This window comes from Bombus flavifrons, chromosome 17, assembly GCF_040668555.2.
Source record: "Bombus flavifrons isolate JBK064 chromosome 17, iyBomFlav1_principal, whole genome shotgun sequence".
Taxonomy (NCBI): domain Eukaryota; kingdom Metazoa; phylum Arthropoda; class Insecta; order Hymenoptera; family Apidae; genus Bombus; species Bombus flavifrons.
In genome coordinates this window covers 710580-726583 of record NC_138458.1, presented here as the reverse complement: position 1 = coordinate 726583, position 16004 = coordinate 710580, and the positions used below count along the sequence as shown (strand labels likewise).

Below are 16004 nucleotides of genomic sequence, written 5' to 3'. Positions count from 1 at the left end.
ATCGGCACACGTTCGCTCCAGGCATTTCTGGAAATGAACGCCGTGTGTCGCCTCGTCATTCGCCATAAAGTTCAAGTTACCGTCGAACCTCCTCAAGAATTTTCCCTCGTCAATATTCTTTGTCGAATATCTAAAACTACCCCGCGCTAGCTTCTTGCAATTACTCGAAAATTCATGTAATAAATACAGGTGATCAGAGGCAGAGTACCAGTATCTTAACTTAACATAACAGAAATCTTTTTCCAACTCTGACTCATTCGTCTATTAACACTTAAAATGTCTTGGAAGCTTGTACATCCATTCCTAACGAAGGAGTACAACCCCGTCGTCCTAATCGGCATCAACTCATTCCTTGTCAGCATATCCAGCAGATATGTCCCCCTAGGCTCTGTCCACCTACCACCCCAGGTCGTGGATTTCGCGTTAAAATCACCGGCCACTAACAGCTTCGGAGCTTTTCTCCTACTGTCCCTTATCACCATCTCCAGTTCCCCTATGTATTCGTCAAACTCCTGCTTACTCACATTGGGAGAACAATACCCACTGATACACATCGTGTCCTCCGATTAATGCCGACTAATCCCTCCTTGCTAACCAATGTCTCACTTGCCGCATACCTTCCATTGAATAGGGTAACCCATAGTGGTGCATCCCCGACTATATTATTGCACCAATAGGGTGTCCATACGGTTCGGAGATGAATACTACGTCCACCCTATTCTCACATGCGTACTGTATTAATAAGTCTTGTGCAAGCTTGCACCTATTTAGGTTTTGTTAAGGTATAGAGAGGATTCGGAAATACGAACAGTTTACTTTATTTCACACACAACAGCTATACATATATATATATCACTCTGAAGACCTCGATAACCTTCCTACACGCACGCTTGTTGTCAACCAACTCCTCTAGATTCTTCTAACAGCTTCCAATCGTCTTTTGTCTCAACTGAGACCTGGACGTCCTCTGATGCTTACACACATTCACATGTACAGTGTAAATGTATCATCTACCTAACAGGTTTATCTGCAGGGCCTTTATCTTCTCCTGCCTTTATAATCCATCCTAACCATCGGGCAGGTCAACGAACCCGTAACATGCCTTGCGTTCGCTCCCTCGCGCCTACAGCACATTGCGCACCTCTATACACTCCCTCATTACATGCTCACTGCCGCCGCACCTCCTACACAATTCCTTGCCCGGACAAACCACCGTGCACCTTGCAGCCATATGCCCCAACATATGGCATTTGAAGCATCGCTGCACATTCGGCAGCAGCCTAGCCGAGGCGATGGTCAGGCCGATCCTGAACCTTTTCGCAACCTCCACCCGCGGGACCGCACTAGCGGGCAACACTGAAGGACTTTAGTCAACTAAAACTTAAGATTTATAACGGGCCCTCAGGCTAGCTGAACATGTACTGCGGAGACGCATCGACATCTGGCAATCATCTTACTCGAAGAATAGGGACTGCGTGTGGCGAGCCACGGGACAGAGACCGTTGGAATGTTTACTGTCGCGTGTCGCCAGAGATATTTCTTTTAAGGAGAGCTATAGAATTACTTCATACCTTTGTTAGACAAAACGCTCATCCCTTAATCGCGGTTACATTCGGCGACGGATTGTCGGCTCGAGCCCAAGCTCATTATCATAAATCTCGAACAAATACAGTCAGTTTGAATGGCGACAATTGTTTGATTACACCTAAGGTAGAATCTAAATTACGGTGTTAAGGGATTTTCCCGAAGTTCCAAAGGGAAGGCTCCGATGTCCTTTCATCTCCGACATATATATTAAATATAGATACAAGCATACAAATAAATTAAAATAAACGTTCCAGCAAGTGCTTTAAGGAGACTGTGATTTGCCAAAGTAGATCTATCTTCGAATAAAAAGAGCATGATTTAGGTCACGATTAAAGCAATATGCGTTGACCGATGTAGAACAAATTATTGGTTCTAAGACATCTTAAAGGGACATTAAGAGAAAATTGCTGGTTGACATTAGAAAAAGAAATAATACCATCTGCTATTTTATTTACAAATAATATGTCAAACATTATTTTCTTAATTTTTTATAAAATAGTCATTATTTTGTTATTGTTATTACTAAAAACTTTCTAATTAGAATAGAAATAAATTTTCGTCAAAGAAAGTTATGAGCTACAGAAGTACATGTTTTTTGTGTTTCTAATTTGTAATACTATACATGTGTATAATAATATTATTTTGTCACAGCGAGACTTGTTCCGCGCTCCGCAGTTTCTAGCAGCGGCTGTGTTTTTAAAAATAAGATTTTGTTTACAAAAACTGTTTCTTGTGAAACTAAAAACATTTTCGAGGACGTAAGGTTCTAAATCCTCTCCTTTCTTATTGAATGTCAGAGATAGGGATACCTGATACGAAATATCAAGGTCTAATATCGACAGTCAATAAGGAATAATGAATAAAATTTTATCAGCTATTAGATTTTCATACCTTATACATTTTTCTTCCTTTAGGAAAGACATTTATTCTTCCGTTTTTATTCAAAATTATTATTTGCAATTGATTTTAGAGAAAAACTTTCCATTCGTCTATTTGCAATAAAAAGATCCTTCCCTTATGAATCTTATGAATCGATTTGCAACTGACAACTAAATTGTAATAAAAGAACATAATGAACGAAAAAACCAAATTCGTAATCTAAAATATTGTATAACTATTACGTATTTTGAATGTAGGTACACACACATGTAATATATTTTGCATATGCATACATTTATATATTTTATTTTACATATTTACATATTTTATCATACTATATACACATAAAATTTCGCACTATAATAATCGTTATTTATAATAATCGATATTAAAATAATTATTAAATATTTGTTTAATTAATCCTAAAATTGAAGTACAATTATGAAAATGTTAACAAAAGAATTACGTTTAGATTTCATAAACATATCGGAAAGTGACCGATTTAACCAGCGATCGTACAGAGGTCCAACTTGTAGTCCTGAAGTAACCAATCAGCAAACAACGCTACCTCATCGTCGACATTATATCATGCTAGCGCATCATCATAGAGTTCAGTACTGTTTAATCTGTTGAGATAAATGTCATGTTGGTATGATCACTAGTTCCTACATGCGAAGTTGGTACGACTTCCGCCACGTGTTAATTATCTGAGAGTATCCGGTGTGTTCATATGACTGTACATGGTGGTGAAATACAGAATATAAAAACTGAATCTGTGTGAATCAATTAAATATCGAACTCGAATGCAAAAGTAAGTCGTAATAACAAATACTGTTTTCTTCTTTTATGTTTTTTGTATTTTCACTGCATTTTTGATTTTCATATACATAACCGTCTTTCATTTAAAGAATTTAATTTCTCAAGGATTTTTCATACAAATTTGAATAATAACTGCTATTTTTGATGTCTTATTTCAACCTTTGTCCTTGTTTGGACTACTGCATCGCTTATTTCTTTTTAATGTTTGCATTGTTCACAGGCTGTACTAATTTTGTGTGAGTAATTTAGAAATATATGAGGTCTTATAAATCAAATAATTTGATGTAGGAAATTCATAATTTTCATAAAATAGTTCTGAACTGCTATGACTGCGTGGAAACGAAAAAGTTCGGAAATAAAATATACAGTAAGTAAACCTCTTCGCAATCGTATGTTGAGAGTATTTCATTTTACATGAAATACATGTTTCATTTCTCCTTTCGTATGATCTTCTCGTAAACTAATCATGTTTCTTCTAATATAAGTTGTTTTTTGTACTTTTATTTCACTTATCTGATTGGCCACGATTTTTTAAGAATAAATTTTTATAAACTTCTTCTTTGTTAAAGTTATTCTTTCTTTTTTAATTTGTCTTTTATTACAGACTGTCACATTTCAATAAGAAAAATTCTATTTATTTAGTATTATTTATGTTTATCTCTACATAAAATTATTTGTGGTATATTTATACTTGGGTTAAAAGTCTTTAAATTTGTTGGTTATTGCAAAACAAACATAACAAAGTTTTTGAGTTGTTCTTAGATTATTATAATTTGTGAATTTGTCTGAATTGCTATTCTTCTATGGTAAAATGATCTTAGCTTAATGCTGATTTTGCTTTTTAATAAAATTTATCAGTCCTCATAACTATTTTTCTTTGTCAGAAAAGGAAATGACCATCCTATTGGTGTTTTTTTAGTGAATTTTGTTGTAAGTTCTATCCAATTTATTTTTCTTACACATATTATACATTTTGTTTTCATCTGTTTTGTATTTTATGATGTTTTCTGCATTCACTAATCGTTCTTGTCTCCCGGCTACTTTAACTTTGATTATCCTTTTAGTTATTAATAACAGTTTCATATGTAAGTAACTTTAATTATTTTTTTCTATATTTTTAGCATATTTATATACTTCACTATAGGTAGATTATTCTATTCTTTCTTTCTTTTATCCACAAAGTATTTCTGTTATTCCTTCTATTATTGTTCAGTTTAAATTTATTATTATTTCTGTACCATCGGCTTCATAACTCTATTTGAGTTTATTATGTGTGTATTACTTTTTGCAATGTTTTGGTGTCTAATTATGTGTCCTCCCATGTTTGCCAGTTTTAACATGTAGTTTATGCCTCATTTTATTATTTTGTGTTTCAAGACTATTCTTCTTGCTTTTAATCACATAATCTGGGATTACATGGTATTTCAGTATGTATAATATTCTTTTTAGGAAATGTGTTTGTGTTTTATGTATTCTTGTTGAGTAGTGGAAACCCATATTCCTATGTCATATAGCTATATACTGTGTATGGTTGATTTTGTCCTTATGTCAGATTATCATTAAAGCATTAATTTCTATCCACACCATGAATGTTTTCGCTATAATATTTGTTGGGTTATATATATTTTTCTTCTCTTACAAAATACCAAAAATTGCCTTTGCCAAATCAATTTATATATTTGTTTATATATTTATTTATTTATTTTTCATTCTCATATTCATCTTCATATTCATGAAATAACATTAGAAGATACAAACAATGACCTGAAAAGAGTGATTCCCTGAAACAAAGTTTAATCTATTTATGTTCAATATCATTTTGTGTTCTTCTACTTTATCTCTTATTTACAACCTTTTTGTAATAATAATTTTCCCCCTCTTTTCTTCTTTTAATTTTGTCTGACTCTTCTAGTACCTCACTTCTTTTTGTTAGTTTGCTTCTTTCTTCTGCCCATTTTTTTTTTTTTGTTCATCTGTTCATTTTCCTTTCTTTTCTCCTATCTGTTTTTATATTCTGGCATCTCTCTATTATAATATAAAATCTCTCTTAACTAATCATAAATTTTTCTTACCTTAATTTAAGGTCATTCCTTCATTTCCTTTATTGTATAATAGTATTTTCTTTGCTCGTACTTGTTTGTTTTTTGTCTTCTACCGCTATTTTACACTTTGTGATTTATTTTAGTGACTTTTCTCTGATGTTTCTTTCTTATTATTATGGTTACCATTGCCCTTTTGAGATTCGTTTATTTTGCTATAGTTTCCTAATGTCTGTCTTACTTTTTCTTGATTTTTTACTAAATTCGCTGTCAGAATTTGTATTTTCTTGTTTTCCTTTTATTACACTCTATATTGTTTCCTTAATGTCAATGGCATGAATTTTGCAATTTGGCCAATTGTGGAAATTTACAACTAAATATGAAAAGCAATTAAATAACTCCGGAAATCAATGTATCTGAAATTTTCTTTCAAACCTTACTTTTCATACCATATTCAAGTGTAATTGTGAAATCAATTTTAATTTTTATATCCTTATTTTGCATTATACATCATATATATATATAATTCTTTGTATTATAATAATATAAGGAAATGACATTTTGATAAATAAACTAAGGAAAATGATTATTATTTTTGATATTTATATATGAACATATATTATTTTGTCATGAAATTCAATGCACACCTCAATTTAAACAAAAAAAGAAAAGGATGTAGAATTTGTCACAAAAGCGGAAATTTTTCACATTTATACTCCAGGCATGAAACCCATGATATTTTCTTTTCACTTTTTAATTATATTTCCAATTATTTCGATTTTTTTTAAATGCCCTTTCACACATTTTTGCACATGCTATCTTTCCCTTGTTACTATTTCTGTTAGAATGTTAAATTATCTGTTAAAATATTAAATTGCCTGTTAAAATTTAAAAAATTGAAAAAAAATTCTGTTAAATTTCATTTTTTAGGAAATTTGAAGAGTTCTCGTTGCCAGAAATTTAAGGTGAATGGATTTTGTGATATTCAGGCAAACTGACTCCCGAGTAAGATAAAACTTCATAAATTCTTTCCTATGGTGCTTTGGTAAGTTCGTTTCTTTATTCGCTTTTAATTATGGAATGCATTATATTTAAACTCCATAATATACTCCATGTATGCGTTATCTTTTCTATGCGTTATTTAAAATTACAAATGAAAAGAATATGTTTCATTTTTGTTGTATTATATACACATTTGTATCAATGGGATCGTAATTCTTGGGATCATAAGATACCAATATTCTGTCTTGAGTGAACCCAAAAAGAAAACAGTTTACCTCACGACGTTTATGAGGTTGAAATTCTGAAGGTACGTCTCTTTTATCTTTTCTTGTGGTTCTTACACCTGAGACCTTTGGATTGTAACTCGTAAACAAGTTCGCTCAATGTGCGATTTATAAATATTTACAAAGAACTGTCCGGTCAATAAGGTTGTTTTCTTCCTGAAAGTACAAACTGGCACGGTCGAATTACGATTAATTTCTTAGGTAAGTTCTAATGAACACCTGTGCAAATTTTTACGAAAATTAGCATGTATCTGTTATTTGGATTTCCTTGTGAGATATTTCTAGGTGAGGCATCTGAAATTCGTACACACTTTGCCGGATACCTCGCGTGCTAACGTCGAAAAACTTACACACGCGAGGTTTTTGAATAATTTTTATCGAATTCATTTTCTTTGAAGATTCTCCACCGGTACAACATTTTGGACTGACATTTATATTTGATAAAATATTACCAACGCAATGGTTTCTGGAACACGTTTATAATTGTCTTCTACTTGTACACCTGTATGTTTGGTGCTTAGAAGGAGGAATTTTATATTAGGTTTACTTTTATACACAGTAAGCGTGCAGTTTTCTAATTTATATAAATATGAGGAAAATAATGTCATCTTGTCCTCTTTTCCCTTGAGTATCGAGTTTCATTTTTCCCCATATAAGAGAAACCATTCAAAATATATTTTGTTTCAACTGTTAACGAAAACTTGATGCCCAATTTATGAGGCTTATTTGGCATATATTGCGTAAACCTTTTTTTTCCTCGAGGAGGGGAAAATGCTATTACGCATACTCAGTAACTGAATATGTGGGACTCGGCGGATGGAATCGCTATACCCACTAGAAACTCCTCTATCCGGTCCTCTTATGGTACAGGATCCAACCCCGGAACCGCCTTTCGACATTACTTCAGGGTTGGTCTTAGTGTGTACCCCTCAATAATTCAATCTTCTCAATTCAGTCTACTAGCTCGTCTTTTCCTCCTCCCCACAATCCTCTCTTGCACTCGTCTTTCTTGCATGATTTTCCTGGAAAACGCTTGGAACCTAGTTCAATTGTCCTCTTCCCTGATTACTGTCTCTATCAAATTTTCCACCGTAAGTGCCAACCTCAACCTCTATGGCCCTAGGGGTGCCCGGGTACTGTGTGGCGATAAATAGATGCCGAGGAAAGCACTCGTAACCAAAGACTGAGAATACTCTGCCCTGGTTTCGGGGTGGCTTCGAAGATGCTATCGGCGTTTTGGATGCGGGTTTCCGGATCTTTGCTCTGTACGGAGGCTAGGATGCTCTGCACGCGCGACGGAAGTCGACCTTCCCAGACGGTCAGGATGACATCGTCTGCTAACGAGTTGGTGGCTAGGTTTCTTAGGTCCCGGTAGAATTGCGATGGCGTCCTATCGGCCATTTGTTCTTTCTCGATTACTTGTCGGAGTCTCCTGGCTTCGACTCTCCCAACCTCTTGATGAGCTCCTTTTTGACGAACTCGTAACGCCCGATCGCCGGTGGGGCGTTCGATACGTCTTGGATTAATCTCACGTGCGACTTGTCGAGATGTGCAATAATATAATAATAGTCTCATTTTCTCGGCTATTTTACACAAGCTCTGTGTTATAGATGTTACACGTAGCATGTTAGGATAAAATAATTTTAAACTTCTTCCAGCTTCTTTGCTTTGAAATTTGAATTTGAATTTCTGTATGATTTTGTTTCCTTTGCAATTCTTTATAAACAAATGAATGTGGCGTTGAAGACTGCTCTTTCACATAATGTTTAACCATCACGTTTACTTATGTAACATCCGACTTTATCCAACGATTATTTCATCAATTCAAATCCAAGTATATCTTCCTCTAGCGTTGACTTGCTAAAAATATTTTTATTTGCATATTTTTCCAAAAAATTTACCAATATCACGGTATTTAAACACCTATGGACCATATGCATTTACCATTACTTCGCATAAATCAGGATAAACGTTATTTTGAAGTACTACTATATCATGTGTCACTGCATAAATCTTCTGATTTTGCTTCAGCATTTTTGTTGGACACAACAGTATTGGTGTGCTGTTTTAATCGGGATTTTAGTTCACATGGAACCTAAATCACAAGATTAATAAAAAAAGAAAAATGTTACTTCCTTCCGGATACGACGAAATAAACCAGTACTTTTATGGCGTGTACGATCCTAAATTGGAAAATATGGCCGAATTTTGGATCTATGTTATTATCGTTTTTAGCTGAACTTTCCTTTAAGGGAAAATCAAGAATTAATAAATTTTTTGCAATCTATCAGTTTTCGAAACGGGGAATTCGAAAATCCTAGTTTTAAGTTTTGGGATCCAGTGGTACAGAGTCGCATTTATGTAAAATTTGTGTCGTATTTTACACTTTATGTTAGCAATAAATTGGATTCTGGATCTTTCAATGAGTACAGTTTATGATTGCGCGTGGATGGTAATCATTTTGACCCATTAAGTCAAACGTGTTTGGTTACATGTAATTTGTATATATTTAGTTTTTCATTCTGACGACTCAAGGACACTTGTATACAGGAAACCCGGATTAGTTCGATTACTTTTTGAAAAAAAAGGCTGTAATATTACTGTTTTTTCGTATTCTTCTTTTGTTTTCGGCAAATTGAAGTGTTGCATAAGTAATCTATGAATTGAAATATTTATTCCTTTTTTAAATAAAAAACATTAACATTGCAAGTGCTTGGTCTTATCCGTATGTTCAGGTTAGAGAGTTCTCCCATTACCGGTGAGATCCACCTTGAAGAACGGTAAAACCTGTTGCTACTTGATGCGACCGGTACACAGATGCTGAACCTTCTTTGGAACATGTACCCACCGATTACTTCTAATTTTCCATTCATCTTAAAAAACTGGCAAATCCGAAAATTCGGATGTCCATCCTTAGGAACTCGCCTTTCAATTTATTTATTAATTTTTATGTATTTATTTTCCGGTTGCCGCTAGACGGCCAATTATGTTAGTACGAACTAATGATTTGCGGATATAATACACTCAATGTAACATATACGCATACTCAAGAAATAGAATTCAATTAGAGACCAGCTAAGGATGGGGACAAAGATGAGGATTGTGCGAATTTTTATGGCGACGTTTTTGCCGTCATAATAACGACACTCTGGTGGCATTGTTGATGGAAACGATCCGCTACATTTTTGAATAATGTAAACAGAAGTCGAGCACGTGTGAATGCTGATCTGTGTGGTCAACTCATTGGACGATATAATTGACATAAACTCATTTGGCGCCAAAGAGAAATGTAAAATGCTCTGAAGATGCTTTGCTTTGCATAGTCATATGGTATGAATCATTGGATTCCGCAATTTCAAACTTGGATTTGTGGATTCCACACATTGAAAACTACAAGACTGCAGATAAAAAAGTCAATGATTTTTAGTTCCCTACAGAAAAGTTCAACCCCATTTTTTAATACAATTGCCAATTCTAATGCATAACTGACAGAACAAGATCGCTACTTTGGAGTATGTGGCTATAAGCAATATATTAAACTTTAATATTATATCCAAAATAAAATGTTTGACTCAGTAATGAAAAATATATAAAATAGCACGATATTGATCGAAGGGCTGCTCTGAAAAGATATAGGTTTGCTTTATCTCTAAGAGTCCAGGATTGCACGTTATTATTTTGTGATAGACACTCTTGAGTTTGCAATCTTTCAATCATCCGCCTATAATAAGTGTACAATAACGACTATTCTATTTCCTAAAATAATATCAATTACTCATTCACTTATTATTTTCATAATACATTACGCATGCTATTTTTATAATTAATTTGTTATTACTTCACGCAACCGTTTGCGCCCACCTTGCAGCGGTCGGTGAGAATTCTAACCCACACTTAAACCTAATAAATGATGATATTCTCTTTTTATTGAGCTAGTATATAAGTTATAGTAGATAAGTTATAGCAGGCATATGTTGCAGCATCGTATATGTAGTTATCGTTATCGTATATGTTGTGCCATTATTTTAAGACTTTGCTCGCCTTACTCTCGTCTATAAACGAAAGGTAACCTACAACTAATACTGACGCTCGCATTGCCAAATACGCATAACTGTAGTCAAATATACTTTGTAGCGATACCGGCATTTTTTACGAATATCTCAAGAACTAAGGCCGATGCCCGGCTATACAGTCAGGCCCGAAAATATTCGGACACTAGCACAACTTTGATTCCTCTGCCCTGTACTTGAAATAAATACGAAAAAAACAACAAAAACATTTTGCAGTATACTGAACTATAATATATTGTATAGGTCTCAAAGTAAAAAACTTTTGATTGAAAACAAAGCGTTTTTTAAATATAAGAAGTGTTGAAAAATGTGAATTTTGGTGTTATAAAAATATCTGAACACCTTATAAATTAATGTTAGAAAAACTAATATGGCAATACTATTTTTCATAAAAGTGCAATATTTTGTCCGATACCCCTTCTGTTCAATAATGTGTTAGTAGACGATTTTCCAGATGTTGAAGATTATTTTTTATTAATAATCGATACTGTAATTTATTTCTCTATTAAATGAACTTTCTTCAGTGTTTATTGTTATATTTTTGTATGATTGTATTTTTTACTAATTGTGCGACCTAGTTTCTACCATAGGGGCGGTCGTGCTTCTATGAAACACTCGTTATCTTAGTTTGATACCTTAAATCTATAATGCATTGGAGTATTCTCGTAAATTTTGAATTCACTTTCCTTCGATCTCGATAACATGTTTCAAAATCATCGAAATTGCAGGGAATGGAACGTTTTTTCAAGTTCGCTGTTCATTTTATTTCACGAATCGTAATTAATGGATTGCGCTTTATTTCGCGAACGATACGAATATCTTGCCGCAGCATCGTTTTGCGTTTTCTACCCGTTCTTGGCACACCTTCGGCAAAACATCTCTCTTTGACTGAATCACATGGCTTTCTTTATTTTAAGCTAGAAAAATTTACCGAATGTCCAGCTGGACAAATTGTAAACTACAAATTATTTATTATTTATTATTGCTTAGTCCGCGCCTTTCGGCTTTGGACGAACTTTCGGTTTTACATCCCTTATACCTATTTCGCTTCTTATATATCTACCTCCCCTCTTGTCCATTCTATTATATTGCACTCCCTTAATTATTCTATCTCTAAAAACTAAAAAACTAGAAAAAACTAAAAACTAATGACTAAAAAACTATTGCAACTTTGCGCTTTTGCCTCCTTCCTGTGCTTCCTTCTTGTCGTTCCGCCCCGTCTTGTATTGCCCTTCTCCTCTTTATTATTGCTTTTAGTTCTGTTAGTCCTTCTCCAGTCTCATTTAGTGTTTTTCCTATGTCCTCTGGTCCTCCCGTTATTTCACATTCTTCTATTACATTTTTCAGGTCTTCTTCTTTCCTTTTATATAGTTTGCATCTTTTTTCTCCCTCTTCTTTCCAGTATTCCTTTGCTTTGGTCTCGTTTTCACATCTGAATCTTGCTAATATTCTTCTGTCCTTCCACTTCATCCTCCCTTCTAAGTACTTTGGTAACTCTTCTTTGGCAATTTTTCTGTAATGTATGTTATATTTGAATTTCCTTATCCTTTTCCCCCTCTCTGCTACTTCTCTCTTTCTCCTTTCTTCTATAACTTGGTCTGCTGTCATCCTTCTTGCTCTTCTCTTGCTTCCATCTGTGTCCCTCCATTTCTCACCTCTTCTAATCCCTTCTTTCTCTTTCTTGCTCTTTTCTCTTCTTCGTCATTTCCCCAGTTGCTCCCTCTTTCCTTTATGCACTCTTTTACTAGTTCCTTTTTTGATTCTAAGGCTTTCTCTTCGTACCTTGCTGCTCTTTTTAATGCTTTTTCTTTGATTTATGTTAGCTTGCATTCTTCTATCAATATATAATTTGGTGTTTTCATATCTAAACCTAAGATCCATTTCACATATCTTCTTTGTAGTCTATCCAGTCTTTCTTCCATATTCCAGCCCCATACCAAACCAAAAGTCCTCAAACTACAAATTAAATACTAAAAAAAAGCATCTTTCTCGCTCCCATTTTCGAGAGCTTAAATTTTCCAAGCATTGCAGACAAGGAATATCCTTTTTTTCTTCGCTGACAGATCCTCAATCTCTATAGTTCGCTTAGTTCTCTACTTCTTACCATAACCAATCAAATATTGCCGTTATTATTCCATGGTAGATTATAAATACCGATGAAAGTAGCGCAAGTGTTCTGATATATTTAAAAAACAGTTTCACAATAAATATTGCAATAGTTCTTTACAAAAAACCAAGAATTATGCAATCGTTGACTTATCTTCCGATGATGGAACTCGTTCTTTCTACATTTTTGACTTTACGAGTATGAGAATTTTTTGCCAAAACAAATGAAATATATAGTATCGCTCAATTACTGATTACATTGATATAAACTATCTTACACTTTTATTTGCGATATTTTATACATAAAAATATTTCTCGCATCGTATCGTACAATTTTAAATTACTCTCAGTGTTATAAATAATTCTGTATGATACTTATGTAATTATTTCACTCTATCTGGTTGTAATTAATTGTAAATGATTCTCATATATAAAAGCACTGGTACGACAGATGATGTATAGAGGTTGTGTTGCTTTAAACAAGAGACGTCCTACTTTCTTACATTGGTTACTTGTATTTTCCATTTTTTCCAGTAATATTATTATTATTCGTTACAGTGCAATTTGACACTACATTTGATACAGACTACATCATGACGCATGTTAAAGACTCCAAGGGGAAATGTTAACATGCTCTACAAGGGGCAATTTTACATATATTTTATAAATTATATATATTATGCTAAACGTACTGGGAAAATCGCTGTCATATGTTGTAGAATATTATATGATTAGTATTGTATGAAATTTATGGAGGGAAACCTAATAGAATCTTGTTATATCTCTTATTAATTGCTATTGACGTGTTTTGATAGCAGAGTAACAAAGTACAAGTCTACTCAATATTTTATTGTTTTATTCCTTAATGAATTTTGGAAATAAGTCTTCCTTCATTTGTTAGTAGAAATGGAAAGATAACAGTATAATTGCTTGGAAGTTCTACGAAATATAACACAAGCAAGAGCAGAGAGCAATCGCTTTGCCAAAAATTTATTTGCTAAAATAGTAGATCTTGTGATAAACCGTTCAACGTATTTTGTAGCGATATAAACATTCGCAACACTGCAACGTTAGATATTGTTGAAGTGGTCACCACTTATAAGAAAACTCTACTGGTCTGGTCTTTTTAGTTTTCTCAAGCACTGAAGCCATCGATAGCGCATAGACAGAAGACTGCAACGAAGTCAGACCAATACCAACAGTAGACAGGCGACGTTGGCTTCGGGGTGTTCAGTTATTGGGTAACACAGCTAGCGTGCGGATCTGGACCAGCTCAAATTGTATTCTTATTTATAATTACACTTCTATTTAAATATATTTTCTGCCTTATAATTTGTCCACGAGTTTTCTCTGTTTACACATCGAAAAACCTTAACAAATATCATTCACGTCTCAACGTAAAGAACAATGTATAGAATTCATAAAGATACGTGCACAGTATACAATGCAGAAAACATCAAAGAAAAATTGTACTTAGCGATGAAAAGGCAATCCGTCTAGATGGACGGAATTGTAGAATATACAAGAAGTTACTAGGCAACAATGTACTATATATTACTTTGTAATTTGTCGTATATCAACATATGTTGGAAAATCTATAACAAATCTAAAGATATTGATATTGGTCGAGAACTTTATGCAGATTGGCCAATGACATAGCAACGTGTTTTGAACTTGCAATATCTATTTATACGTTGAAGAATTTGGAATAGTTTGACGAGCTCGTACTCAGAGTAATCAGGCAATAAAAATAAATGGTGCAGTACAAAACGATCATTAGTAATAGAAAATGAAGAAAACGATAAACTTGCGTTTTGAAGTTTAAGACAGAAACGGGAAGAAGAGGCGTGTGATATTATATGTGAAATCAGATGACCACGTGAACAGAACACGTGAAGGAAATGGATCCAATTATTGCTGTCAGATATACAATGCAGTACACATCAATTTTCTAATCATGAAAAGGGGATTTTCATTATTTCACAAACGTATACATTTGTATACTTGGAATCTAGAATTGTGCTTTATCTGTAAAATATATGTCTAGAATTTTAACATGTTTCTCTTGATACAAGGATTGTGCAATGCAATATAACAACAACAATATGATATCAATATGAAGTCAAGTTTCAATTTGGATAAATGAACAAATGAAACATTTGCTCGTCTAATACTTACAAATAAAGCTATACGCAGTAAGATCGCAATCAATGGAAAGAGGTTGTAGGATGCAAAAGCTTCTGAAAGAAAGTTGATAGACATCTGAAAAACATTCGAATATTGGATATCTTAAACACGTCCGCACATTTATCGAGAAGTAGGTTGTTCATGACACATTTTCTATAGGCGTATTTGCATTTTGTTGCATAGAAAAATGCAATTCGCATAATTTGATCTTCAGTTGCTGAACACGAGCACAAAATTTCACCGCTGTGGTTACAAACAACACACTCCGTAATTTCTCCATACAATAATCTTCGTACCGTTGGAAGCTAACTATAATAATATTATAGGTGACAATACAATCAATACGATACAGTGCAGCGGATGCAGTGGATGCTTTGTCAACAGCTATGTTTCTCACCAAAACACAGGTGTCGAGCTCATTCAAATTTTATAGCAAATGTCAGTATTATTTCAGAAATAATATAAATAATAAAAATAAAAAGTAAATAGTTTTTAAAAGTTGATAATTGAATAATAGAAGTATCTAATGCTTCTTTCTTCTCGGGCTTCTGGCGACAATTTTATTCACAAATCTTTCGAGATTTGCAAATATGAAATTATAGCATTCAAGACTGTCAGTAGACAACATGCAAAGAAAATCTCGAAGACACACAATAAAAAAAAGAAAAGAAAGAAATTGTGACAGTCAACACAAATAAAAAGATCATTAAAGTGAAAACAAATTTAGCGTTTTCATTCAAGAATGAAATCCTTATATAAAAACTACAACTCTGCTTATAAGTGCAATTTCAGCTTGGATTTAAGGATCCTGTAAAATATCCTTTCTAACATCCGAGTCTATTGGAACAATCGCCTCATAAAAACTTCCTTATAATATATGCAGCATATTATCCTGAATATCGAGAAGCTTTTTGTCAAGTGTTCTACCAATTTCTTAAACTCAACTCAGTTTGTGAAACTACTTAAGCAAATGTTGCATTGCATTACGCTAGTAAATTTAGATGCCCAAAATTTTATCCATATGAACGTTT

The 16004-nt window shown here is 33.6% G+C and overlaps 1 long non-coding RNA gene across 2 annotated transcripts; it reads left to right on the top strand.

Annotated features, from left to right (window-relative positions):
• The first annotated feature begins 3275 nt into the window (after positions 1 to 3275).
• LOC138188700 (uncharacterized) lies at positions 3276 to 13832 on the top strand. 2 transcript variants are annotated; one of them, XR_011175624.1, is made up of 3 exons: positions 3276 to 3652; positions 6255 to 6369; positions 13345 to 13832. It is a non-coding gene; the product is annotated as an uncharacterized LOC138188700 (long non-coding RNA). The 2 variants fall into 2 exon arrangements; XR_011175623.1 differs by lacking the exon at positions 13345 to 13832 and adding an exon at positions 9346 to 9536.
• The last annotated feature ends 2172 nt before the right edge of the window (positions 13833 to 16004 follow it).